Raw genomic sequence first — 26,896 nt, forward strand, 5'->3', positions numbered from 1 at the left:
AGAAAGACAAATACTATATGATATCATTTTATATGTAGAATCTAAAAAATAATACAAATGAATGTATATACAAAACAGAAACAGACTCACGGACATAGAAAAAAACTTGTGGTTACCAAAGGGGAGAAAGAAGGGGGAAGAGACAAACCAGGAGTATGGGATTAACAGATACAAATTACTATATATAAAATAGATAAGCAAACAAGGTCCTACTGTATAGCAGAGGGAATTATACCCATTATCATGTAATAACATTTAATGGAGTATAATCTGCAAAAATACCGAATCACTCTGCTGTACACCTGAAACTAACACAATATTGTAGATCGACTCTGCTTCAATCTTTAAAAAACGTAATTGCTCTAATGAGAAGAGGTAACTGTCGAATGTGAACTGGAAATGAAATTCAGTGCAAATGCTTGGATATGTGGGTGTACCTCAGTTTCAAGAAACCTAGAATGTGAAAAAGTGATTTAAAAAACAGAAAAGAGAATACTTTGTAAAAAAATGAAGGACACATAAAAGTCTCTTCAAATATTTATTTTAGGGTGTTTATAACACGGTTAGATTTATCAACAAAGACCAATTTATGCACTACTTTTAAAGAATCTAACTATTGAATAGAGAGACCTATCGTCGTATTAAAACTATGGAGAAAATAACCACACTTATTTGCTTCCAGTCTGCATTTCTTTGTTATTGTTCTTTTGTCTTTCCCTGTGACTTTATATAAGATGAGCTGGGATGTCTTAATACCCTGGAGTTTTCTTCTGTGACTGTCCTCAGAACCTAGGGTCATGGGACTTATTTATATGTGATTCTGCCTTCAAATCAAGCTTCTTTCTTTGTAAATATTCAAGTAAATAGCCTCTCGGGTGGTCCCAGATTTAACCATCGTACACTGGGTTCTCGGAGCAGAGAATGTGAACAGGGAGCTACTGGCTTTCCTCTGCCAGGGCCTCACTAGCTTGTGCTACAGACGCTCTCAGCGCTTTGATAACTGCGTTCATTAGTTGCTGGCCGTGCACCGCTATCTCTGTGAGTTATGTGGGAGGTGTTAATGAACTTGAGGAGGTGGGTGTGACTAGAAAATGTGCCTGGTCATCTGTGGGGCCTTTTCTCTCTTTCCACCCCTGAGCCTGCAGCCATGACAAATCATGGAAGGCATGGGGCAGAGCTGTTAATTACAGGTTTCCTTAACCCGTAGCTGGGGCTGTGAAAACCTAGAACAGCTTGTGGTGTTAATTTGCTGTTACTTTAGCACGGGCTCCCTACTTGTGTGATACGTCTTTGAGGCAGTCATTCCAAGGAAAGAATTTGCAGCTATCTTCCTTACCAGCTCTCCCCGCCTCAAAACAACAGACTTCCCCTACCCAGTGAGCCCTCCAGAGTGGCTCGGGCAAGTTCCTTCCTCCCTGGAGTCCCATTACGGGAGCACAGGGATGTTGGGGCCAGCACCTCAGACATTCTCTTGACCTTTTTCTTCAGTCCCTCAATGGCTCCCACAGTGTCAGGTTCATATTTCTGGGTACCTCAGAAAGAAGGGGGGAAGGATGGTATCAGCAAAGCCTGCCCCTCTCATCAGAAGAGCAAAGTTTTCCCAGAAGCCCCAGCAAACTATTGATGTCACATTTGTTACCCTTACCTGTAAGAGGAGCTGTGAAAGTAGTTCATTTTTCCAGTCTCCTCAGAGAGGGACAAGGGGAGCTAAGCATGGATGCTGGTAGACACCCAGTGGTGTGTGCTAGAAGTCCCTTCCAGCTGTGCAAACCTGGGAGTCCAAAAGTGCAGGCTTTTCTGAGCACAATGATGGAGGTCATTCATGGGTACAGTCATCACATGCCCAAGCGTTAATAGGACCACATCAGCTGCATATACTCTGCATTATTAACCCCATTAAGACACTGAAGTGGCCGCAAGACTTCAATATTTCTATTTCACCTATTTCTTGAGTGGTGTCTATCTAAAGCCAGCTGGGGTGTCAGACTGCTGTGTATTCAGGATGGGAGTGACATGAACGATTCTTATTTAGAGGGTTTGAGACTGGAGAGAAGGTGCTCAAAGGAGAGAGGGTGAGAGCCTGGATTCAGGCAGTGGTTGTAGAGATGGAGAGGAGAGGTGGGATTTGAGAAATGTTTAGGAGAGAAAAATCTACTGGACTTGTGACTGGTAGTCTTCATGGAGTTACTGGGAGGATAGTCAGCCACAGCTCCCAGGTTGCTGGCTTGTGTGCTGCTGGTGATAGGTGCCAGCACTCCCAGACGAGATAAGGAATGGAGGGAATTCAGGAGAGAAAAACTGAGTGTGGGACGTGATAATGACGCTAGTGGCTCCCATTGACAGCTCACCTGCTGGCACAGGGTACCGAGCAGAGGTGCCACGTACTGCCCATTTAACTCTTCACACACCCCTCTGGGCATTGGACTGTAGTTATCTCCATCTTTGCAGTGATTAAGGAACTTACCCAAGGTCACGTCTGGAAAGTGCTAGGGCTGTAATTCGAGCCCAGGCATTCTCTCCTAATCACAATGCTATAGGACCTCTGCCAATGAAACAGTAGTGATATAAATGAGATTCTGTTTGATCCTCTGTGTTTGAAGTACTTGAGGGACTTGCAGGTAAATATGTCCAATAGATGGTCCCATATATCAATCTGAAGCTTAGGGAAGAAGTTTGAGTTGGATATACGGAAATTTGGGTATCATACATACATAGATGGGCAAGATCATTCAGAAAACATAAATCAAGTGAGAGGTGGACGGAGGCTTTAAATCTTGGGGAAAATCAACTTTTAGGGAGTCAGTCCAGGAGCTGACACTCCTGGAGGAGACAAAGACCGCGTGATCAGATAAGTAGAAGGGCCATCAGGGAAGTGCAGTGCCACTAAATCCAAGAGAATTAGGTGTTTAAAGAGGAAATTGTTTAATCTTTTTGGAAGAGAAGAAAATTTAGATGATATCTGGAGAAGAATGTGAGTAAGAAGAGGGGTATTTTGTCTTGGGTGTCTGTTTTAGGACTGGAGGTACTTGAACTTGTATGTAGGCAGAAGGGAAGAAGCCAGTGGAGGAAGAATCCTGAAGATTCAGGAGAATGCTGGACAAAATAGAAGCATAGCGTCAAGTGGCTTGGATGAGAGGAAGACACAGCAGAAGAAGACTTTATCTTCTGAGGGTGTTGGAAAAGAGGTAGGGTGCGTGTCAGTATATTAGGTGGAGAGATCGGAAACTGATTATCATGCCTGATGACCTCAACTTTATCAAAGACCTAGGAGGTGAGCAGGTGCTACAGGAGCTTAGGGAGGAAAAGGACCATCTCTCATATCTGAGAGCATCACCCAAATCCTTAAAAACTAAGCACCCCTGTGGACTTATGTTTCAGAAAGTCCAGGTAAAATCAGCATCCCTGGCTGTCACAGACACAGCACAGTTTCTCTGCTGACAAATGTCTTGCCCCAAGTCATACAGCTCGAAAGATGTAGAGAAATTTCCTAGCCTGTGCTCTTTCCACTATTTTATGCAGGATTTTGATGAAAATGGGCTACCTGTTTCATTATTCTGAAGCAACACTGATATAGGATGTCATTTCAGATTTTTGTTGCTGTGTGTTTGTGCATCGATGATCAGCGTGTTCGTTCTTAAGTGCTTCTATGAAGTGACAGATAATGGCATCTAAGAATCTAGGACAGTGTTACCCAGAGTGTGCTCTCTATGAACACCTGTCATGTGTGATGTTCCTTGAAAAAAAAAGTTCTGTGGTCAAATGTATTTGGGTCACGCTGTGTTTCCTGCCTCTTCTTGGAGAGCTCCAACACACATTAGTATATTAAAGGCTCTGAGGGGGTACAAAGTCAAAAAGAGAATCTTCTTTAGCCTAACTGTCCCAGTAGCGCAGACACTACTCCACCATATTTTATTGTTATGATACCCTTTAGTAAAAGGCAGAACTCACTGTAGGAAATGCCAAACTACAGTTGCAAATTACCTTTATTCTGCAGAACACTGAGAAGAGTGGATGATGGAACTTGCATGCATTTGTAGTCAATGTGCTATGGTAACTTAGCATAATATCTGTTTTTTTCTTTTTGACACCTTTTGTGCCAACATTAAAATAACCCTATCAATTTGGCATTTGTATTCAGTAACTTTTCAAAAATGATTAGTTTCCTTTCTTATATTTATATATTTATTTTCCAGATTTTTATTTGGCTTCTTTTACCATGAAGCCAGTTTACTTTCCTTTTGAATGTGTTTACTGAGCTTTTATTGATAACCTTGCATGTGCAAAGCACTGCATTGGTATGAAAGTAGTAAGATACGTTTATCCTTTGCCCTCGAAGAGTCTGGAGAGGATAGTCTGAACACTAGAGGTTGAGTTCAATGCCAGCCTCTTGGACAAAACACCTGGAAAGCACCTTGGAGAGAGAGATTGACCATGAGACTAGTTGGTAGAGACCCCTGGCAAATGCTATTTGAGCTGGGTATCAAAGGATGAGGAGAGGTTGACCCAGTGGAATGGGAAAAAAATGGGAAATGTCAGTGGAGAAAGAAAACTTGGAAACATATTGACAATCTTGTACACCTAGATAAGGAGTTTAGATGTTATTCTATAAGTAGCCAGGAGCCTCTATGGAAGAGTTTTAAGCAGAGATTTAAAAGATCTAAGTTTTTAATTTTTAGATTACTGTGGCAGGGTAAGGAAGATAAACTGGAGGTCTGAGATCATTGTTGGGGACATAAGTAAGAGACTTGAAATCTTACTAATAGATGACAAGGTAAATGTGTAAGCATCATTATGAATGATTTTTCCTCTAGTAAAATTGGTGGTGTTTTTCTTTGCATAGTCAAATAAGACTCACCTATAGTAAAGTAATGCACTTTGGTCTGAGGAAGCACAGTATATGCTGTAGTGGCTGGCTCTTTGGAGTCATTTCAGGGATGACAGCTCATTTGATAAAAGGGCTGGGAGGTAGTGCAGTGGAGGGGGGATGATTTGGAGTCAGGAAGACCCCAGTCGGCATCCTAGTTCCACCACTTAGAACAGTGGTGGTCTCACTTAACCCCCTCAGTGACTGTTTTCTCACCTGAACAAAAAAGGGATTATAATACTTCAAACAGCTATTCATGGATTATAGGAGATAACATACATGAAAGCACATTTTCATTCTCACAACAAAACTGGGAAGTGGGAGGTTGGAGTAAACCTCATTGAACATCTGGAAAACAAAATTCACAGGGAGTGAATGATTCACCCAGGATGGTGCAGTGAAGGGGAGGTCTCCTGTCCTTGCCTCCCCACAGACCATCAGAATCTTAGCCCAGTGGCCTGTCCACCTTGGCCCTTTAAAAGAGAACAAATACATTGTCAAGTAAAAGCATAGAATTAATCCTAGTTACATTGTTTCGTGGATTATTTCATTTGTTCTGCTCTGATCTTCCTGACTGTTCCCCCTGTAAATGAAGACATTTGCTGAGGTACCAGCCTAGCCAGACTCTTCGAGCAGCTTTCTGTGGGATCAAGCTCTCCATGACTAATATGCCCTCTGTAACTCCCCACCCCATCCTGGGTCTGAAGGGAGGGCAATGGAAGAAGACTGCCATCTCTCTCCTTTAGGGTTATAGCCCCTAAGGACCTTAGCACCAGCGGGCTTGGGGGAGGCTCTCCAGGGAAGGACTATTACTAAATAAGAAAAGGCTGTCAAAAAGGCCAAGAGGAGACCACTGCTCTCTGTCTTTTCTCTCCTGGCAGCAAGAAAAGATAACAATCACTGAACCTCCAAACAAAACTCTCCAGTGTCGCAATATCCACGCTGACAGCTTAATTAGTCAAATAGGAACCCTGACAAACCACAGACCAAGTTCTGCCCAGAATTATTTGCCCGCAGTTCTAGCTGAAGTGACAGAGGCTGTTTAGTCTCAAAGTAGGAGGGATTGCCAGGCACATTCTAGTGCCAGAGACCTACAGGGAGCCCCCTTTCCCTGCCTTGTGACCCAATCCCATCCTACAGAGCTTGAGTTTCTCAGCAAAGCTCAGTATCCTGAGGGTACCAGAGTTGTCAGTGTGTGTCATCACATGTAGTGTGCTCTGGGGAGCACATATAAAGGACAATGGATGTTGGAATGAGAAACCTCACAGATTCCTGACTTCCGCCCTCCTTTCTCCCTCTCTTTTTTATTCCCCGAATTTGCCTTCACTCTAGCTCCTCTCTCTGTTCTATCTCCATACTTGTGTCTCACATTAACCTCTTTCACTTATTAGAATTCATAACCTTGGCTAATTAGCATCGCATAACTGGAGCTGTACTCTACCAGAACTCGTGATCTGAACCCAGGGGTTATAGTGGGTGGGCATCCTCTGGCTTTTCCACATAAATTCTAGGAAGTTCTTGCAGTTTGTGAAGTTGGGGGTGACAAAGGTGGGTGAAAAAATCATTTAGTGAAAATGAATGTGTCCACTGTTATCCCTTGGTCTTAAGTCTCCAGTCCGTGAAAAGAGAGAGCAACTGATTGAAATTAAAACCCACTGAAGAAAGGATGAAAGTGGACAAATTATTCATAATCTGTGCCGTCTCGTTACTCCGCGAGCACGTTGTAAGAACCGGCGAGGGAACAACTGGAAAGCTCTTGGAACTCCTTAGTGATAGCTGCTTGCTAATAAGATCACCCGCTTACCAGGCGTATTTGGAGTATTGCAACTGTATAGGAAAGCTAAATGTTTATAGTGTTCCTTAAGGAAGTATAACTTTCATAAAACATTACTATAACAGCAGCCAAACCAGACAGGTATTAGATGACCATAAGACAGGCTATAAATCGCTGTACCTCTCTTTTACTATCCTTTCCACCTTTTCTTTCTTCTCATTATCTCAGCCCTTCTGATCTTTTCTACCCTTTCTTATAATTTCTCTTACTTCCATTTCTGTCTGTTTCTCTCCTGCGCTTGTTCTCTCTCTCATACATACATGCACACTGTCCCGTGGATGAACATTTTGATATTTCTCATTTAGTTAGGAGAATAATGCAAATTACCCTCAGGAGGTGGGTACAGCAATTTTTGTATCTGCCTGTAGGTGTTTCCTCAGGCTTCAGGGAGCTGGGCTGGATGCTGTAAATGCTTTGTCGCATCTCTGGCTGAAGCCTAGCTTAGCCATTTAGAGGTTCCTCTGCTGTACTGTTGGATGTGCTTTGGGGAGTCTTGCTGTGGCTTCTTCAGGTTCCTATCTACCTCCTTTCCACTTCTGTTACGGTGCCTTTATAACATCTCACCTCATCTCTGGTCCAGTGAATTTCTGATGCAGAAACCTCTGCTGTGTCTGGCACTGTGTGAGATGGGGGATTTAAGACACTATTCATGTCTTTAAAGAGCTTACTATAGCTGGAGTGAGAAGAAGTCCACAAACAGTAAACGAATATCACTATACAGTATATAATCAAGTGCTGAACTGATACAATTATCTACTAGAAATGTGTACTAGAGACAGGTAGTCACTATGCTGGGCAGTCAGGAGGGACCTAGGTTAGAGTTGAAAGCTAAGGTCTCGGGACAAGGCAAGTAGTCCTTGAGATGGATCCTGAGGAACTGGGAATTTCACAAGAGGGATAGGAAATGTGCACGCTCCAGGCTGGGAGGAAGGCCTTCTTGGAAGTCCAAGAGCTTATTGTTCTGCCAATGGATACATATTTCTAATGAGAAAGGAATCCTTAACTGAATCAAATCTCACAGCTACGTTTGGGGTTTGGGCACCACTCATTCTTGAGGCTCCTGGAGTTTTATGGAGATTGCAGTGGTGTGGGAGACCTACTCTGGCCATCCCATAAAGGATGCTCCCACCTTTTATGGAACGAGTCTTCACTAACTAGGATTCAGAGCTCAGGTTCTCTGCGTGTGTCGGGGTGGCATCTGGATTCTCCACGCAGCAAAATCGTCACGCTTCCTAAACAATCCATTTCATCATGTCAGATTAAAACACGAGCCCTGAAAAACTATCTTTTGTCAAAGATCAGAATCTCATTAACATGATCAAATGCAATTAAGTCACCATTAGTTTTCAAGAACAGTTTAAAGGGGGCTCGATAAATGGTGTAGGTCTCTGTGCTCGTGACAGATCAAGAGAGACTTGAATGATATCCACCCCCTTTATCTATTCATCAGAAATGCCTGTGGGGAAAGTGGAGAGAAGAGATCTATTATCCCTGCTTTCCTGCTAACCTGGAGATGAACAGATTCTCACACTTTGTGAAACCAAATATACTTAAAAAGCAAAGGGTTCAGGGCAGTAATGTGTAGACTGATAATAAGATGGGTTGTAATAAAAACAAATTTTCAGTCTCATTCATTCATTCACACATTACGTTCACCAGCCACGTGTTGATGAACATCAGATTGCCGCCTGCCAAGTCTACAGCCAGGTAGAGAGGCAATAGTCTCTATGATGAGACGTGAGAGGTATTCCAGCAACAGCGTGTTGAATTCCTCCATTGTAGTCACTTCTCTGAATTAACACATAACATCCGAAGCTCCCCTAACAAAATGAAAATGCTCCATGAGGGTAGATAATACTACCCAACTGACCCCTGTTTGTGAATTTGCACAGCTTGGCTTTGAAGAATAACTCTCCGACACTCTGCAGAGGGCGGTGTCCTAAAGAGGTGAGATGCATCGTCCAAGAACAAGTTTTGAGAGAAAAGAAGAAAACCCTGGGGAGTCAGACATAGAGAGATGCAGGAGAGGAGGGTACCATGAGTTGAATGAAGATGCCGAGGGTTGTGTTTACATTCAAGGCAAAAACTGAGAGCCAAAGAGGAGAAGTGCCCGGGAGTAACTGCCCAGCATCCAGTTAGGACTGGCTGCTCTGAAAAGCACGCCTCTCTAAATGCTTTACTGGGTGCCTCTGCTCATTGTTAAAGGTGAAGCAATCCAAAGCTTGGTATATATCACAGAATCACAGAACAGAAATGTTAGGGTGCTGGAAGGAATCTTAGCCATCACTTTGCCCACTCAGTTTACAGATCTGGGAACTATCCATGCCCAACAGAGGGATCAAATATACTTTTGCCCAAGGCCAGACCAGGGTCTGATGTAGCTCCATGGGTAAGCCTGTAGTTTGTCCTCCAAACCAGGACACTTTTGAGAGGGAAGGTGACTAACTAGATGGGATGCTAGGAAAAGAAGCGTAAGCTGGGCAACCTTGGATACGATTGTTAAATCAGAGCTGAGGTGAGAGGAAGCTACTAGACAGCTAGAGGAACATACAGGGGGACAGGGAGCAATCTCACGATGCTAACAGTTGGGATCAGTGTCCAAACAGGGCACAGAAAATCCATTTCAAGAGAAGAAAAGTAGCCGAGATCATTGGACTGAGTGGGGTGTAGTGTTGATCTAGCTTCGGAAGTGCAGACTGGGGACAGTGAGTTCATCCAGCATAGGTGAGGTCAAGCAGAGACAGCCACCCAGGATGAGGCAAGGCAAGGGAAGAAGAAGCCGGCACAGAGCTGGAAGCGGGCCCCAGCGAGCCATCAGGGGCACAGTATGGGCACCTCTGCTCCTCCTCGCTGCAGGAGCAAAGAGATGCAAGCTACCCGAGGGGACTGAGCAAGGTGACCACCTTTGCCCTCCAGCAGACAAGAGCTAAGCCTCTCTCCTGCTCTCGGTTTGGGGGCTGTGCAGGGTATTGCTACAGTACTCTAACCCTTCAGGGTTCTGGATAGGGGCGGCAGCCTTGAATTAGCTGGATGTTCAATCAGATCACCTGGGAGAAGACTAGGACTCGACAGGGTGGGCACTGAAAGCAACTTGGAACAAATAGGGGAATAAATAGGCCAGAGTCCCATCAGGGTGGCTTGGCCAGCGTGGAAGCCAGGTGTGTGATCATTCTCAGCGTGCGCGGTTTAGACATACAAGGTAGTCACAATTATAGTCTACCTTATGCATATGGGGGAACTGAGGCAGTGTCTGCCAAATGTATCAAGAATTTTGCATTACCCACTGAGTGGCTCAGAAACCCTTATGCTGGGACTTCCTCTGGGCTTATGGCACCAAACAGCTCCACACTGCACCCCATAAAAAAGCCAGGGAACTGGTCTTAGCTAACAGCTAATGGCAAGAGTCTAACAAATCCACTCTTGCTTAAGTTTTAATATCTGATAAGACATTGTACTTCCTCTCACCTCTGTATTTACTCACTATGAAAATAATTCCCTAACATCTCAAATGAATAAATTACCATAGCTGAATTCCATTCATTGTATCAGCTTGGAGAGGAGGATGGGTTCCTGTCTTCAGTTCCCATTCAGTGGACCCTGTATCCTTCCAAGACTTTTTAAGATCCCAGGTCCAGCGCCAGGTCAGGAATATTAGGACCAGCCAGTAATCAGGATCTGAATTCCACTGATTCCTCCTTGAGGGAAGAGACCAGGTATGAGGGGATGGGTTGAGGTATAGCCAGGACAACTGAAAGGCCTTTAGTAAGGGAGAGGGGATGGAGAAGAGGGATGAGACATTGCTATGGATTGAATGTTTTGGTCCCCAAATTCACAAGTGTCGGTGTTTGGACGTGGCACCTTTGGGGAATAATTAGGTTTAGACGAGGTCATGAGGGTATGGCCCCATGATGGAATTTGTATACTTTTAAGAGGAGGAAGAGAGACCAGAGCTCTCTCTCTCCCCCACCACGTGAGAACACAGCAAGAAAACTTGATCTTGGACTTCCCAGCCTCCAGAACTGTGAGAAATGAACGTCTGTTATTTAAACCACCCAGTGAGTGGTGTTTTACTAAAGCAGCCCCCGCAGACTAAAACAGACATCATAGAATGAGTATCTTTGGGGCCTGAGGTGTCCAGGAGTCCAGCAGCTAAATGAAGTGTGTGCAGCACTTCTCACTATCGTGTGACCTGGGGAGAAACACACGTGCTGGATTTTTTTGGAAAGCAGTCGTCAGCACAACGTTATCAACTCTTCCAATGAAGGTGTCATGCTTTCCATTTGGACTTGCAAGAACTAATGCTATTTCAAGTCCTGTTTCCTTGACTGGGAAAATAAAAAGACAAAATAGCTTTCCCTCTCGGCCCCATAACTGGCTCCCAAAGGGACAAGCCACGTTAGAGGTCCAACATCTCAAAGTTAGGTTGACGTATATGCTATTTTCACCGGAAAATGAGTGCACAGGGTAGACAAGAGCCCTTGGTATTCTGAAGCAATTAACTAGACAAAGGCAGTGTTTTTCTGACTAAAATGATGGAAATGAAGAAGTGGAGACAGCTAGGGTGACATTTTCCATCAAACAACTTTTTTTTATTTGTGCAACATATTTCCAAGTGATAGAAAATGACACACTGTCTCCATTACTTCCTTTCCATCGTCTCAATCTTTTCTAACTTGCGTATTTGTGAAACAAATTGCTTTAAACATGTCAAAGACACTTGAGTGGATTGTTAGCCAAAATTTAAAAATAAAGATGATTCACAAAGACAGTACTTGTGTTTATAACCATCATGATAAAATTTCAAGGAAAAACTCACAGATAACTTAGGGCACAAGTACAAGGTAATCATCTTCAGAAGTTAGAACGAACTCTCCTTTTGCTTTCTGTCTCATTTCCCCTAGATTTGTATGACACAGTGAACCTGACCTTGTGGGAGCTCAGCCATCCCTGCTTCAATGCTTTACTAAGTAGCGGCCCCCATATCGATTTCTTCAGCCTTGGATCCCGTTTCCATTACTATGCAAGGAGTTGAGCTCCTCCTTGACATTTTCCTCCTCATCAGTCCCATATTCTCTTAGAGCTGATGCTTCTTGAAGGATGAGCCTAGAGAGATAGGATGTTGCCTAGTGTGGGGCAACTCAGAGGCTCCCTTCACCACGTATTCTTGAAGAGTCAATATAGGTGTTCCAAACAGAACAAGCTCAAAAAGTACTGCTCATCTTAAGAAACATAAAGACCTACATCACTGATGGTTTTAAAAAAAAAAAAAAGAAAAAGGAGAAAACTATGCTCCAATATAAAATAAAAATTTTTTAAAAGCCAAAAAATAAAAAAATTTTAAAAAGGAGAACATGGATATACAAGATAATTGTACAAACAATGGTTACCCATGTTGTTCTGTTGTTTGTTGTTTAAAACTTTTCTTAAAAATTTTGAAACGAACTCCACTTTACAGAAAATTTATGAGTGGTACAAAGAACTTCTGTTTTTCTTCCTGAACCACTAGAGAGCTGTCAACCCTATGTTCCATCATCACTGAATACTTTAAATACTTCAGTGTGTATTTCCTGTGAGCAAAGACATTCTCCTGAATAACCACCCAAATCAGGAAATTATAATTGATACATTATGATCATCTAATCTTCAGACCCCATTTGAGTGTCACCAGTTGTCCCAATAATATCCTTTATAGCAAGGGGATCCAGTCCAAAATCACACGTTGCATTTTGTTGTCATGTCTCGTCTCTAGTTTTCTTCAATTTGGAAAAATTTTGTCATCTTTCTTTGACTTTCATTACTTGACACATTTGCAGATTATAAGGCAGTGATTTTGTACAATACCTCCCAATTTGGGTCTTTTTGTCTGATGCTTCCTCGTGATTACAATCAGGTTATGTATCTTTGGCAGTAATATCACAGAAGTGGTGCTGAGTTCTTCTCGATGAATCCTACCCGGTTGCACTTAACTTTTTTTAGATCCCCTTAATTAATTTTGATTACTTGATTAAGGCAGAGTTATAGGTCAATATCTCAGTCTGTTCTGGCTGCTAACAAATACCATAGACTGGGTGCTTATAAATAAACATTTATTTCTCACAGTTCTGGAGGCTGGGAAGTCCAAAATCAAGGCGCTGACAGATTTAGTGTGTGGTGAGGACCTACTTACGGGTTCACAAATGGCTGTCTTCTCACTGTGTACTCACATGGCAGAAAGGGTAAGGGATCTCTCTGGGGTCTCCTTTATAGAGATACAATTCCCATTCATGAGGGCTCCACCCCATGGCCTAGTCACCTCTCAAAGGCCCCACTGTCAATTATGTGGAGCTTTTAGCGAACTGTTTAAAGGGCTGTAATACTAGTGTTTCTATAAGCTACTCTGAAGCCTTATTTAGCATAATGTTCTAGTAGTATGTTTAAGTGAAGCCTTTGCATCTATGACATATGAATTTTGGGGGTAATACACATATTCAGTCTATAGAAGTTGGGTTCTCTAGGAAGTAGACTTTGAAATTAGCATACAAGAAGTTAATTATGGAATGCTCTTGGGATTAACCTCTGTGGAAGCAGAACTGGGCAGAAAGAGAAGTTGAGCTTTAAGTAGTACCTGCAAAGGCCACAGCTGACCCCACGAGGAACTATGGAGATGGGACGGCTCTTCAGAGCTCTCTTGTTATGGGGGCACCTGAACTTGACCTTTGTACACCCATGTTGATCATCCATTGGATGTGAACTGCTCCTAAATGAGGTATAATCTTGGATGAGGCAGTTTTCTTCAACTTCGGTAACTCCCAAAGAGGGCTGACCCACGAAGGACCATTTTATGCCATCAATCCCAGCAGCTATGGATAAATCTGTCCTTCCTGAAGGAGTCTCTGGGCAGCACATCACAGAATCCAACACAGTGGTGTCTGTCGGGATTCTCCACTGCAAGTTACTCTTTGTTCCCATTGTAATTACTAAGTGCTTTACAAGCAAGTACCTTCAGACTATGAAATTATTCTGTTTATCATCCAATTTTTACTGATTGAATGATTGCTATCAATATGAATTCATGATTTCCTCTTTTAATTAAATAGGTTACTTAAATCTGTTACTATCTTTAATGAATTTGATGTTCAAACTGTCCTAAATTTTGCCAGTTGGAAACTTTTCCCACTGGCCTCAGTATCCTTACTTTCTTATTTTCTGGCACAAAAAGATGTTTCAAGCTCATCTTCTCTTTTCCTTGCGCCAGACTTGAAATCAACCATTTCTCCAAGGAACTCTGCTTCCTTTTAGGAGAAAGTCATATTTAGAAATCAGGATCTGAGTCCTGTGTGTACTCGCTACTATTTTTACCTCCTTTCAGTATTTCCCAATCTTATCTGGGTTTATCTCACTTATCACTGTTCCGCAACCATGTTATGCCTGTGGTGACCCCTGACCCCCGACCTCCATAACATTGCTCATCCTTGAGAGTTCATACCCAAGGAGACTTGAGTGAGTATGGGTGTCGGGCAGATAATAATATCACTCATAAAATGACGTTTAATGAATCTTCACAACATGCCAACAATTCTTTGTGTTTGTGTTAGATTTTTACTGCTGCTGTAAAAAATAATTACAATCTTGGTGGCTTAAAACAACAAAAATTTATAATTTTGACACTAGGCGTAATGATAATGACTTATAAAGCTGTAATGATGCCGTAACCCAGCTCCTCATACCTAGTTTGTTTCCTCAAGGAGGAATCTGTGGAATTCAGATCGTGATTACTGGCCAATTCTAGTATTCCTGGCCTGATGCTGGACCTGGCATCTGATAAGGTCTTGGAAGGATACAGGTCTACTGAATGGAAAGTAAAGACAGGAACCCACCCCGCTCTCCAAGCTGGTGTAATGAATGGAATTCAGCTATGGAAATTTATTCATTTAAGATGTTAGGGAATTATTTCCATAAAGAGTAAATATGGAGGTGAGAGGAAGTATAATGTCTTATCAGATATTAAAATTTTAGGAAGAATGGATTTATTAGATTCTTGCCATTAACTGTTAGCTAAGACCAGGTCCTTTAGAACGAGGGGCCAAATGGCGTTTTTATGGGGTGCTGTGTAGAGATATTTGGCTTCCTGGAGCTGCCAGGGAAGACAGGCCCAGCAGAGGTCACAAAGGGAGGATCCTTTGGTCACACAGCAGACAGTGTGAAACTTCAGAGTACATGCTCTGAGTTTGGGGTCAAACTATGGGGTTTTAGAGCAGTGAGAGATTTTTTTAGACAAAATTCCTTCACTGTGCCATTTTCCAAAAGACTGGACATGGGGGTCATTCATGGAAGGCCAAATTATACAACTTCAGTCCACAAATAAAGAGGTACTTGACAATTACCTCTATTTAAAGATGTTAGGCAAATCAGTGGGTTTTGCTGATTTTAAAAGTTTACTGGAGGAAATGAAGGAAAACTGGAATATATTTCAAGGCCTTGGGGAAATGTGAAGAAGAACAATCTCCTTTTCCCATAAGGAGTCCCTGGGTAGGGCTCTGCTGGTACAACCTAGGGTGTGATTCCTTCACATCTTTGTGTTTAAACCGGGTATTCTACGTGGTCACTTATGTAGTTGATTTATGTCAGTTGTGAAAACCTGGCTTGAGTACACTACATTTTCTGATGTTTTTAAATGTAAGCAGTGATCAGCTCATAAAGCAACCGTGAACATCTATCGTAGGCAACTGAACATCCACACATAAACATACACATGAACTAACGAAATGCAATGAGCTTGTCATTCTTTCTTCTCATCCTTCAAGTTCTATCTTTGTTGTTATGTCTTTAATAAACTTGTTCTTGGCTCCCCTAGCAATTCACTGCTCTTGGTCTGTTACTCTGGTGTGGAATTAGTCTTCTGACTTGAATTACAGTCTAAACTTGGATGCTTCATTATAAACTCACTGAATACAGGAAGTATATCACATGCCTCTTATACACTCACCACCAGGTTAAGTGATATTACTTTGCTCATAGTAAGAACCAGTAAATATCTGTTTAAATAAATGCTTATTGTCAATATCCACCTGCAGACTGATACCAAATGGACTGCCTCTTATTCCTAGATTATCTCCACGTTGATTTTTGCTTTACCAGGAACTGGTTTGATCTCTGGTGATGTGAACTTATTTAACAGTTGCTGCTATGTATTGCATTCACATAGTTGCATTCCAAAGACAGAGAAATATTTTATTATAATTACCAATGATTTGTTCTTTTCCCCATTACTGTTGCCATTAAATTATTAACAAGAATTGACTGTCTTAGTGAAAATTTCATCAGAGGTCTGTTTTGCTTGGAAAACATTCAGCTAAACTTTTGATCTTATCTTTGTTAGCTAATGACACTTCTTAAATCTCATAAGACCCGCTAGCCTCCGGCTGCATACATGATGGATACGACACAAACAAATGGAATTTAACTCCACAGAATTGCCATTTGTTGAGGAGATTCAGTTCCTATAAGAGAGAATTCCTTATGGCATGCTTTCTGAAGCTGACTGAGAAACAGATAGGCACCAAAGCTGCTAGCTGCCATGCATCTGGTCAGTGATCCCTACTTTCAGTCCGAAGTGTGTTTCCCACCCACTCCAAACCTTCCTTGGGCTTCCAGGGCCCAGCTTGTGGATGGCATAATCCCGAGAAATGTGTAAACATCCTTCGTCATTTGAAATTGTTTCATAACAGTTGGAGTGAGGAGGGACAAAAGGCCAGTATGCAGTTTGGTTCATAATCGTGAAATCCATCAAAGTACAATAAACTAGACATTGTGAAACCAGCGTCCTCTCTCCCCAATATCACTAGACCCTAGTGGATATAAACCTCGATGGATTGTTAGAACAACAGAACCTCATTCAGACTCAGGCCAGGGAAGGGCTACAGATTTCCCTAGAAAAAAAACTGTGGTGTAGGTAAACTTTGTACTTCAAGTGGCCACATGTTTCACACCACCTCCCCACCTCAATGTCCAGTTCTCTCCCAGCTGTGAAAACCAGCTTTTAGGAAAGGTATGGTAAGCAGGTTTCACATCACAGAGTAACAGATTTAAGCAAATGTATTTCTTTCCAGGGATAGAAATATTCTAGCCGTATCTCTAGTTTGTCCTCTATTGGAAGGATTTTCATGATCAAAAAAGCAATGTGGGAAGATCATGGGGAGTCAGGAGATCTTCATAGCAATCTCGATTACTCTCCCACAGTCTACATGGCAACCAGAGTGATTTTTTAGAAACACTTAAGGTAGACCATATCTGTTTTCTACTGATTTCTTTTCTCAAGAAGAATAAATTCTAAAATCCTGACAACAGCCTACAAGGCCCTGCTTGATCCTCTGGCTCTCTCACCCCATCTCCCACGGCTCTCTCCAGTGCTCTCTGCTCCAGGCACATCAGGCTCCTGGAGCCTGCCAAGAACACCGTCCTCAGGACCTTTGCACGCACTTTCATGCTCCCCTCTCGGTGTCTGCACAGCTCATTTCCTCCCTGCTCTTCTACCTCTGCTCAATGTCACCTTACCAGGGTGTCCTGCTCTGGCCACTCTCTCCAAATCAGCACCCCACCCTATCACTCTCTGTCCCCTTTAGCTGCTTTGTTTATGTTTTTATAGCATTTATCTTTGTTTGATGTTGTATGTATTTATTTGTCTATTGTCTGTTTACCCCCACTAGGCGGTATGCTCCATGAACCCGTGTGGACATCGCTATATTTTCGGTACCTAGAACAGTGCCTGGCACTTAAATGGTGCTCAGTAAATGCTGAGTAAATCCCTGCACCATGCCACATCGGCAGCCCCATTTTAATTCATGCTCAGAAATAAAAATAAAATAGGTCTAAGGAGTTTTATTTGCTGTTGTAACCGTTAGACGCCATAAAAATAACAATCATTTGTTCAGTTCATGACATGCGCTTCACACATTATTATTTCAGTGCTCACCTTTTATAATTTCTGGTTTACAGATGGAAAATAGACTAAGAGAGGTTGATTTACCTTCCCCAGACATGAGTGCTGGACTGAACAAACAGACCTGGGAGTTCAAATCATCGTTCTGCAACTTGATAGCTGTGTAACCCAGAGCTAGTTACTTAAGTTCTCCGAGCCCCAGTTTCCCCAGATACTAAATGGACGTAACTCCTAAAGCCAATGTAAAGTATTAGGACGAGATCTGACACATTGCAGGCTCAGGGCCCAGAGCATAAAGTAGACACTTCTCTAGGTTTTATAAGCAACAGAAGTTTAATCAAAGGAATTGATTACACTGGTGAGAGAACAGCTAAGAAGCCAAACGGGTGGCACAGTGAGGTAACTCAGGAGTTAGTATCAGCAGAAAACTGTGGACCTGGGGCACGTGGAGGAGGGGGAGGTCTTACCAGAACCCAGCAGCCACTGCTGAGAGCTGGGAGCCATGGAGGAGACTCAGCCCCCCACACAATGCAGCATCTCCCCATCTGCCTCCAGAGCCCCTCACTGGCCATACCTACTCAGAGGGCAGCCCAGAGGGCAATGCATCCTGGGAAGGGGGCTTCCTGGGAGCCCAGAAGAGGGTCTTGGGAGGTGTGGGCCTTGGGTCTGAGAGCGGCCAGGCCGTCGACAGGCTCAGTAAATAAGCACAAACAGTAGTTATTATTCCCCAGTGGACAGCCTGGACCTCAACTCCACCTTCTCCGACTTCTATTTCTCCTGTTCCTTAGGAATTGGATCAACCGTATGAAGCAATCTTCAGTGCAATGTTACGTTCTATAACCAACTTCATCTAAATCGTAGAGATTTTATGTTGATTATTTTTTCTTAAAGACTAAAAATATTCTGTCTTCTCTCCAGCGTCAACACACACACATGGGGTTAAGGGAATTCCCAGAAAACTAGCTTCCTTGAGTAAATCTGTGTGGCAGTTAAGCATACCAGGCCCTGCTTTTGGAGCAGACGCCTTACAAAGAAGCAGGCTCCACTAGGCTTGTAGCTTGTTCATGAGTCGCAGGGTTCGAGGAGATGACTGTTTTTCTTGTGGCTGTGGCCCAACATCTACAGTGTCTAGCACCTAGTAGGCACTCAAAAACTCTTTGGTGAAGAGTGAAAAAAACCTGGGGTCACCTTTGACTCCACCCTCCTCACTGAGGACGAGCATCTCATCCCTGACCAAGCCTGTATTTCTTCTGCGTCCCGGCACTCATCTTCCCTCCAGAGCCGGCCAGTATCACTCTAGGGGTGACGTCATGCCACACCCGAGTACTCCGGCAACCCTCGAACCTCCACCCCTGTCCCCTAGCAAACCGTTCTCCTTCCTGCAGCCGGAGCGAGCTTCCTGAAGCACAGCTCTCATCAGGCCAAGTAAAGCTTCCCCTGCCCCCTCTCCCGTCCTTCCTAGGACACAGCCTAGATGCCTTTGCACAGTGTCAAATGTCCCTTTGGTCCTCACCCTGCCCAGATCAGCTGCTTCCCCTACCACAGGCATCTCGTGGTTCCCTCACGATGCATGCTTTCCTTCTTCCCTCCGCTAGGAAGGCTCCTTCCTGCCTTGTCCACGTTAGCTGCTTCCTTCTCTGGGTTTCCACTGCACCAACCAGCTGTGATGACTTGTGTTTCGGCATGCTGGAGGCATGTTCAAAGCGTGGTCAGTTTTGTCGAAGGAGCCATAAGGTCTTATTGCGCCGAGGAAGAAATGATTTTATCTCCACGTTGTTGACGTGTCCTCTGAATTGTATCCCATGTCCTTTTCTTCCTCTCTGTGCTGTCGGCAACACCCTGGGCCAGGCCCTTGTCTCCTCATGTCCAGATTATTACCTTGGTCGGTCATCTGAGGCATACACACTTCACAATGCTGACCGTCCTCAGCAGGCATGACCTTATTATCTTTCCTGAATCATTCAAAGAAACCTGCACAGTGCTGGTTTCATATATATTTCACAGAATTACACCTTACCCCCAAAAATATTTTAAGAGACTTAGGAAGTGTTGAAAGTGACATAAGGTAGACAAGACACCTTAAAGAATATAGCTATCGGACTTCCCTGGTGGTGCAGTGGTTGAGAGTCTGCCTGCCGATGCAGGGGATGCGGGTTCGTGCCCCGGTCCGGGAGGATCTCACATGCCGTGGAGCGGCTGGGCCCGTGAGCCATGGCCGCTGAGCCTGCGCGTCCGGAGCCTGTGCTCCGTAACGGGAGAGGCCACAGCAGTGAGAGGCCCGCGTACCGCAAAAAAGAAAAAAGAATATAGCTATCATCAAGCTACCAGATATTTATTGAGCCTACTATGTTCCAAGATGATGCAAGGCACCAGATGTACAAAGTTAAACCAAAGTCAGTCCCTGTCCTCAAGAAGCTTTCCCTTCCTTCTCTGGTTTGCTAGAATAAACATTTCCAGGAAGTTTTCTTCCTTTAGAAAACATCCAAATAAATAAATATAGATAAGTAAACTTTATATATACATCCCACTGGCAAGGTATTAGATAGAAGGCGTAGGTTCCTGAGTTCCGTAATGAAACGATTCGCTTTTGAATGTTTATGTTGCTTTCCTCTTAGTTGTTACCATCTAAGGTTTTTGTGCCTTTTTTGATAGTTTCTTTTTTGGTGGTGCTGTTTTGTTTCTGTAGTTGGTAACCTGGTGCTCCTAAAAGTTATTCAGAGACTTATTCCATCCCGGTCCCTGTGCACTCCCATTCCATTCTAAGACAGTTAAAACAAGGTTTGCTTCCCTTTACAAGGCTGCTGTATTCACACTTCCAGTCCTGCCCCATGCATCACGCTGTCATTGTAATACTTCCAGGGCCCATTTGGAAACAGATTGATTATTTTGAACATGAAAGGTGTGTCTTGGGAAAAACAAACGAATCAAATGGAAAAATGAATTAACATCATGAAATTTACCTTCCCAGCTGGAGACATGATATATTCATGAGTTCCTTAGAGACAATCCTCTTATAAGAATTCACTATTCAAGAAAGTCTGCAGTTAGGTGGAGTCAGAGCTCAGCTTGAAATGTATTTATATATGAATGAAAAGTACCCCTTGAAGGAAAAAGTTTAGAACCAGAAATTTTTGTCTCTTGTGAAGGGTGCTTGGAATTGACAACTGGTTACCACAGGCTCTCATTCCAGGGCTTCTAAAGTCTGGGTGATGCTCTTAATGGGACTCGGCATCTGCAAAAGTCTCAGTTCAGTCCATTGACATGTATTGGCACCTGCAAGGCATTGTGGTATTCTGTGGGGCTATAGAGCAATAGAACGATATCTTCAGTTCCGTTAATAAGAAAAATAGATATCTAAGTTAATAAGGAGGAAAAGTTTTGTCTGGGGTGTCCTGGTGATTAATTAAGACTCTCATGACCGAAAGTATTATCATTAAGTATAGCGTAGGCGGAACACAGACTACGGCCACTTGAGTTATGGATGATGTGCCCAAGAGATGAGAAGTAAGGGTGTCCTGAGGTTCACGCTTCCGCATTTCAGAGCACCAGGGAAAAGTGACTGACAGGCGTGCCTTCTTCAATTACAGGAACGTCCTCCTCCATCCTATGTCCTCCCAGGTTCTAGGTATAAGCAAGGTGAAGTCAGAATGATTCTATTAGCAACCCTGTTTAACTATGCTGACCACACTGTAGGCTAATTAGTGGCCTTCCAGGACTGCCTGGGACCCTAATCACCACATAGGGCATTATGTTTTTAATGTAAAAATATTCCAAGCCATCCACTTACTAAAACATTAATTTTTTTAATGCAGTACATTCCTCTGTGCGGTGCTACCTGTGCAGGGCTCGGCATGCAGTGCGTTCTCAGGTCTGTAAAATCAATGATTGAGAGCAAGTTTCCCCCAAGGTCACGTAGGGCTGAGTCTGAGCTGGAGGTGGATTTCTCTTGCCCACCACGTAAATGACACGAATATGAAGAAGCCATGCAAAAAGCTCAGGCCCATTGAGCCGAGGTCAGTAAAGAATAAAATTGTAAAGGAATTAAATATTTTCATCCTCTTCCTCCCAGTTACAAGCAGTGGGATGTTAAGGTAGGTGCATCTCTCTGTATTCACACGTCTGTATTATATATAAAGAGAGAGTCAGATAAAAGAAGGCGTGGGTGCATTTGAATACAGGCATATGGTCCAAGCGAATTTTCCCTTACAAGGAGTATTAGCGTGGCCTCAAAAATGATTTACAGATGAAAACAAACATTTAAACTAAGAGCATATGTTAATTTCTAGATCACTTGGGAAAATGACACCCATTTTAGTTAAGTGTGAAAGAATGCAACTGGTAACTATATTTTTTCATGGTTAGTAAGTAGTCCAATTTCAAAGACTACATTATTAAAAACAAAATGAGAATCCTTTCTGGGATATTGTATTTCCTGCTTCTATTCTTCTTGCTCAGATTTTTGTTAACACGAAAGTTACTCAATTTTGGAAAAAAGCAAAACAAACGTCTGTGCAGACATTATTCCCTTTCGCAAACGTGTGCATGGTGGTCACCTCTGGAGGGCCGAAGTTCACATCCAGATTCGGCCAAGGGTAGCTGTTGGGCCATCCTGGATGTTGGTGGATGGGTGTTCCGGAGTGTAGGCTGATTGAGGTCTCTTAAACGTGCTACCTCCCGAGGGGAGAGGGCTATTTAGCGAAATGAAATACTACTCTGTCACAACTTCCTCACTCACAGTTCGATCCTGGAAAATTCTTCCCCAGAGCTGTCATTGAAATCATTACATTCAGAATTAAACATGGTGTAACGGAGCAGCTGACAAGACCCTGAAGTACTATTGACACATCAGGTCTCACATTAATAATCAGCTTTTCCATACGGTGTATATGAAAAGGCCTGAGAATCTGGGTTCTTTTTTGGCCCCTTGGAATGTTCCTGATTTGCCGCCATAGGCTGGTCTTGTGCCACACAGCCTGACCGATGAGTGGTGTCCTTCTCCTTCTCCCTTCTCCCTTTTGTCACTGACATCACCTTAAAAACCTTCCCAACTCATGTCCCTTGCAGCCCAGAGACCCTCTTTGTTCTTTTTTTTTTTTTTTTTTTTTTTTTTTTTTTTGGTACGCAGGCCTCTCACTGTTGTGGCCTCTCCCGTTGCGGAGCACAGGCTGTGGACGCGCAGGCTCAGCGGCCATGGTTCACGGGCCCAGCCACTCCGCAGCATGTGGGATCTTCCTGGACCAGGGCACGAACCCATGTCCTCTGCATCGGCAGGCGGACTCTCAACCACTGTGCCACCTGGGAAGCCCCAGAGACCCTCTTTGGAAGGCCCTGTCTGCCAGGTCTTCTTGCTCATCACCAGTGATTAAGCCCTGGGATTCATACTTCCGCCTCACACATGTCGTATCCACCACTGCGGTCCTAACTGTCCTTCTGCCTCCTATCCCGTCAAATCTTGCAGCTTTAGTCTTCTCTTGGCTTCCTCCTCTTCGTAATTCCTCCAGCATCCTCCCACCATCCCCACAGAGGCAGCATGCAGGGAAAGGAGAACGGGCTTTCCAGTGCAGACGTTTCAGTCCATGCCCTGTGTCTGCCTCTGCCCACTTATACGGATGTCTTGCATGTGATAACCTCACAGAACCCCAGTTTCCCATCTGTAAACATTCCCTCACAGGGACCTGGGGAAATAAACCTCCATTCCTGTTGTGCTTTATTTCCATCTCTCTGTGAACTGCCTTGGCAACGCTAAACAACTTTTACAGTAATAAACTTGAACGTTTTAGCAGTGTCTAGTGAAATCAGTAAAAAGTTACAACCCATTTCCTACATCTTCAGTACCCTCTGAGACTGTGAGGGATTTAACTAGGAGGTTTTAAGGAAACTAAATGTTGACCCCATAGCAGTGAAGATGTTTGTTATTAGATAAGTAACGTATTCCTCTTTGAAGAAAAAACTAGGTGATGGTATTTTCTTCTTAGGCCCAAGTCTTAGACACTGAGTGTCTATAATCAATCACCCCTTAAAGAAATAAAATATAAAACTCTCTAAGGCAGAGGTTGGCAAACTTTTACTGTAAGGGCCAGATAGTGAATCTTTTAGCCTTTGCAGACCATATCGCCTCTGTCACAGCTACTCAACTCTGCTGTTGTAGCACAGTAATACACAAATGAATGAGTGTGTTCCAATAAAACTTTATTTACACAAACATGCAGCAAGCTACATTTGGCCCATGGACCATAAAGTTTGCCACCTCCTACGTAAGTCATGAATGGAGATGACAGTGACCATAGTGATTCAGAAAACCAGATTTTTTTAGTGAAGGGCAGGTTTTAGATAATTCTGTGATAATTCTGGAATTATTAAGTTTTTTTTGGTTAATACTGAATGCCATCACTTTGGCGGGGGAGTAGATGGGGGGAGCAGAGGCTGTGCAAGTTTTCTAGATGGAAATATTAGTCAGCTCAGTATATTTGAATCTTGAATAAACTGGCCTTTGTAAGTAGATTTGGGTTCTCTAGGTTGGCTATTAGGGAACCCAACCTGTCTTCCCGCTCCTGGAACAGAGAAAGGACGAATTAGGGGAATCAGAAAGCCTGAGAAAAGGGGGAAATAACAATGACTACCATTTATTAAGCTGTCCTCCCCATCACAAACTATGACCATATTATCCCCATTTTACAGAATACGTGAAGTTTTAGTTGAGTGAGGATGAATACTTTGTCAGGATTACACAGTAAGTGTCCGAGCCAGCTGTATTGCTTTCTCCTTGGCCACAATACTTCCCTCAAGAAAAGTAACCTGCTTTCCCCAGGACACCCACCTTCTTCAGGTTAAAACCAGAGAAGGCAGTGGGGTGGGGGGAAATCACCCCTTCTTCCTTCTATCTTTCCTTTCCAGTAGCTGTTATGTTTGAAACACAAACAATAAATGTCTCGTGAGTCAACTTCTACTGCGTGCCAGGCATAAAGCTTTCCTTCTATTACAAAAGCTATTTTCTTCCCATTTCCAGGACTGCAAAGAGACAAGGAAATGGAACTTCAGACAATTAAGAAACGTGCCCTAGGTAGCACCAAGAGTTAATTGCAAAGTCAGAATTTCATCACAATTCTCACCAACACCAAAGCATCGTCTGCACGTACAACTGCCGTAGAGCTTAGAAGTGAAACTCCCAGGCTCTTAAGCCAGACTGACTGGTTCAAATCTCAACCCACTGGTTACTAGTTGTATCACCCTAGACAACTTGCTTAATGATCTTGTGTCTTAGTTTCCTGATTTGTCGAATTAGGATGTTGATAATGATTTCCCTCTCGCAGTTTGTTATAAGGAGTAAAACTATACATGCATGTCATACATAGCACGGGCTTGGCTTTTTCCATAGACTATAAGCTCTGTGGGCACAGGAGTCTGTTTTGTTTGCTGTTGTGTCTTTAGCACTTAGAATAATGCCCAGCACACAGTAGGCAATATTGTTGCAGGAAGGAAAAAGTTTCAAACAAACTAGCCTTTAGATTAAGTTGTGACTGGGTTCAAAGCCAGCATGAAGAAAACATAGTTCTCCTTTTTCTTTACTTTTTTTTGTATAACTTGAATTTGATACATAAAATTTAATATGGCTTTGAAATCATAACAGGAAGTGTAATAACGGAAACCAGCAATTGTCTTGGTTATTTCGATACTCCTGACAATAGCAGATGTCAGTACAAAGGTGAAGCTGAGTCTCATAGCACATAGCTTTGGATACACTCTCCTAATTCTTTGGTATTCCTAAAGGAACCTGCTTATGTAGTTCATTTTAAAATTCCTTTCATCCTCTTTCTCTAAATCTAATAAGTCTGTCATCATCACACAGATTTTATCTCCAAAAGTTTACTTTTACCAAACTTGTGTCGTATTTAATACTGTGGATTCTAAATGCAAGTCAGTATTTAGTGGCAACAGCTGTCAGGAGTCATTGTAATAAATGAGTTATGGTCACCTTTAGCTGGCAAGATTGCTTTTGATGTCTGCACGTCAGCACTGATGGAGGCTCCAGAGAGCAACAATGCCTCCAGAGAAAAGGGTAAACTCATCCCCCAGTCTGAATGTGTACAAAGAGGAGTATATATACAGGAGGTATGGGGATGGCGGTGCCTTTGGAACAAACAGTTCTTGCAGGTGGATTTATGTCCAGGCTCCGGGAAGCTGAGCTCCACGTATTCCCAAGAACACCACCACCTAGACACACTGTCATACCTTGGCAGAAAAGCATTTTCAAGGCTTTATTGGATTTATGATAATATTCATTCTGAGCGTTGATAAACTGACACCCCTAACAATAGCAAAGCACTGGGGTTCTAATCTTTCTCCCTGGCTTGCGCTGTATACATTTATTTTCATTAAGAATAAGTATCTCACAGAATTACACAATGGCAGCTTATGTAACTACCTCCTTAGAATGCTCTATCTTCAACAACATGCCTACCAAAGAATCCTTTAAAGACCTCAGTAACTGGAGAGGCCAAAAAGAATCATTGTTTTTATTTGTTTTCACGTAGAATCCTCTACATGGTTTATGTTATGCAATTGAAGTGAGTAAGTTTTAAAGTCTCTTCTGCTTACAATCAAAATAATTTAGACGTATTAGTCTGATTTGTAATTTTCTTCAAGAAGAACTGAATGTCTAATACATTTGGGAAACGTTCGTAAATGAAAGATTTGCTCCAGTTTAAAACATCTATCTATTTGACTATTCTGTAAACCAAACTATAAATTGAACTGTAAGCCAAAGAGTTGAAGAATGCTGTGAGGTTTGACTTTCGCAGTGAAGACTTTGATTTTCCAGGCACCCAGTGGTAGAATTTAGTTTTGGGGTCAACCTCATGAAATAAGAATTTGGCCCAAAATGGCAGCAATAAAGAGAAATAAGATTTACCCTGAGAATGCTTATACATAAAGTATGATGAGCCTGGACGGTAAATACCCTGCTGTTTAATTTCCTGTTGAAATAATAGCTAAAGATTTGTTATGCATGAGAAATTATGTGCAAAGCATCTTATGTGTATTATTTTATTTCATCACTGTGTACTATTTTTTTAACATCTTTACTGGAGTATAATTGCATTACAATGGTGTGTTAGTTTCTTCTTTATAACAATTGTGTAGTATTATTATTCTCATTTATTGATAGAGAATAAGAGAGGAAAATAGAGATCTGTAAAGGTCAAGTAATTTGCCAGAGGTTACAAAGGTAAGGAAGTCGCATAGCCAAGATTCAAACCTAGACAATTTGCCTCCGGAGCCTGAA

The 26,896-nt window shown here is 42.8% G+C and overlaps 1 protein-coding gene across 1 annotated transcript in view; it reads left to right on the forward strand.

Annotated features, from left to right (window-relative positions):
* The window catches only part of F13A1 (coagulation factor XIII A chain), a 135,141-nt gene that overhangs the window by 11,852 nt on the left and 96,393 nt on the right, over nt 1–26,896 (forward strand). The window lies entirely within an intron of this gene.

The sequence above is a fragment of the Phocoena phocoena genome, chromosome 10, assembly GCF_963924675.1.
Source record: "Phocoena phocoena chromosome 10, mPhoPho1.1, whole genome shotgun sequence".
Lineage (NCBI taxonomy): Eukaryota > Metazoa > Chordata > Mammalia > Artiodactyla > Phocoenidae > Phocoena > Phocoena phocoena.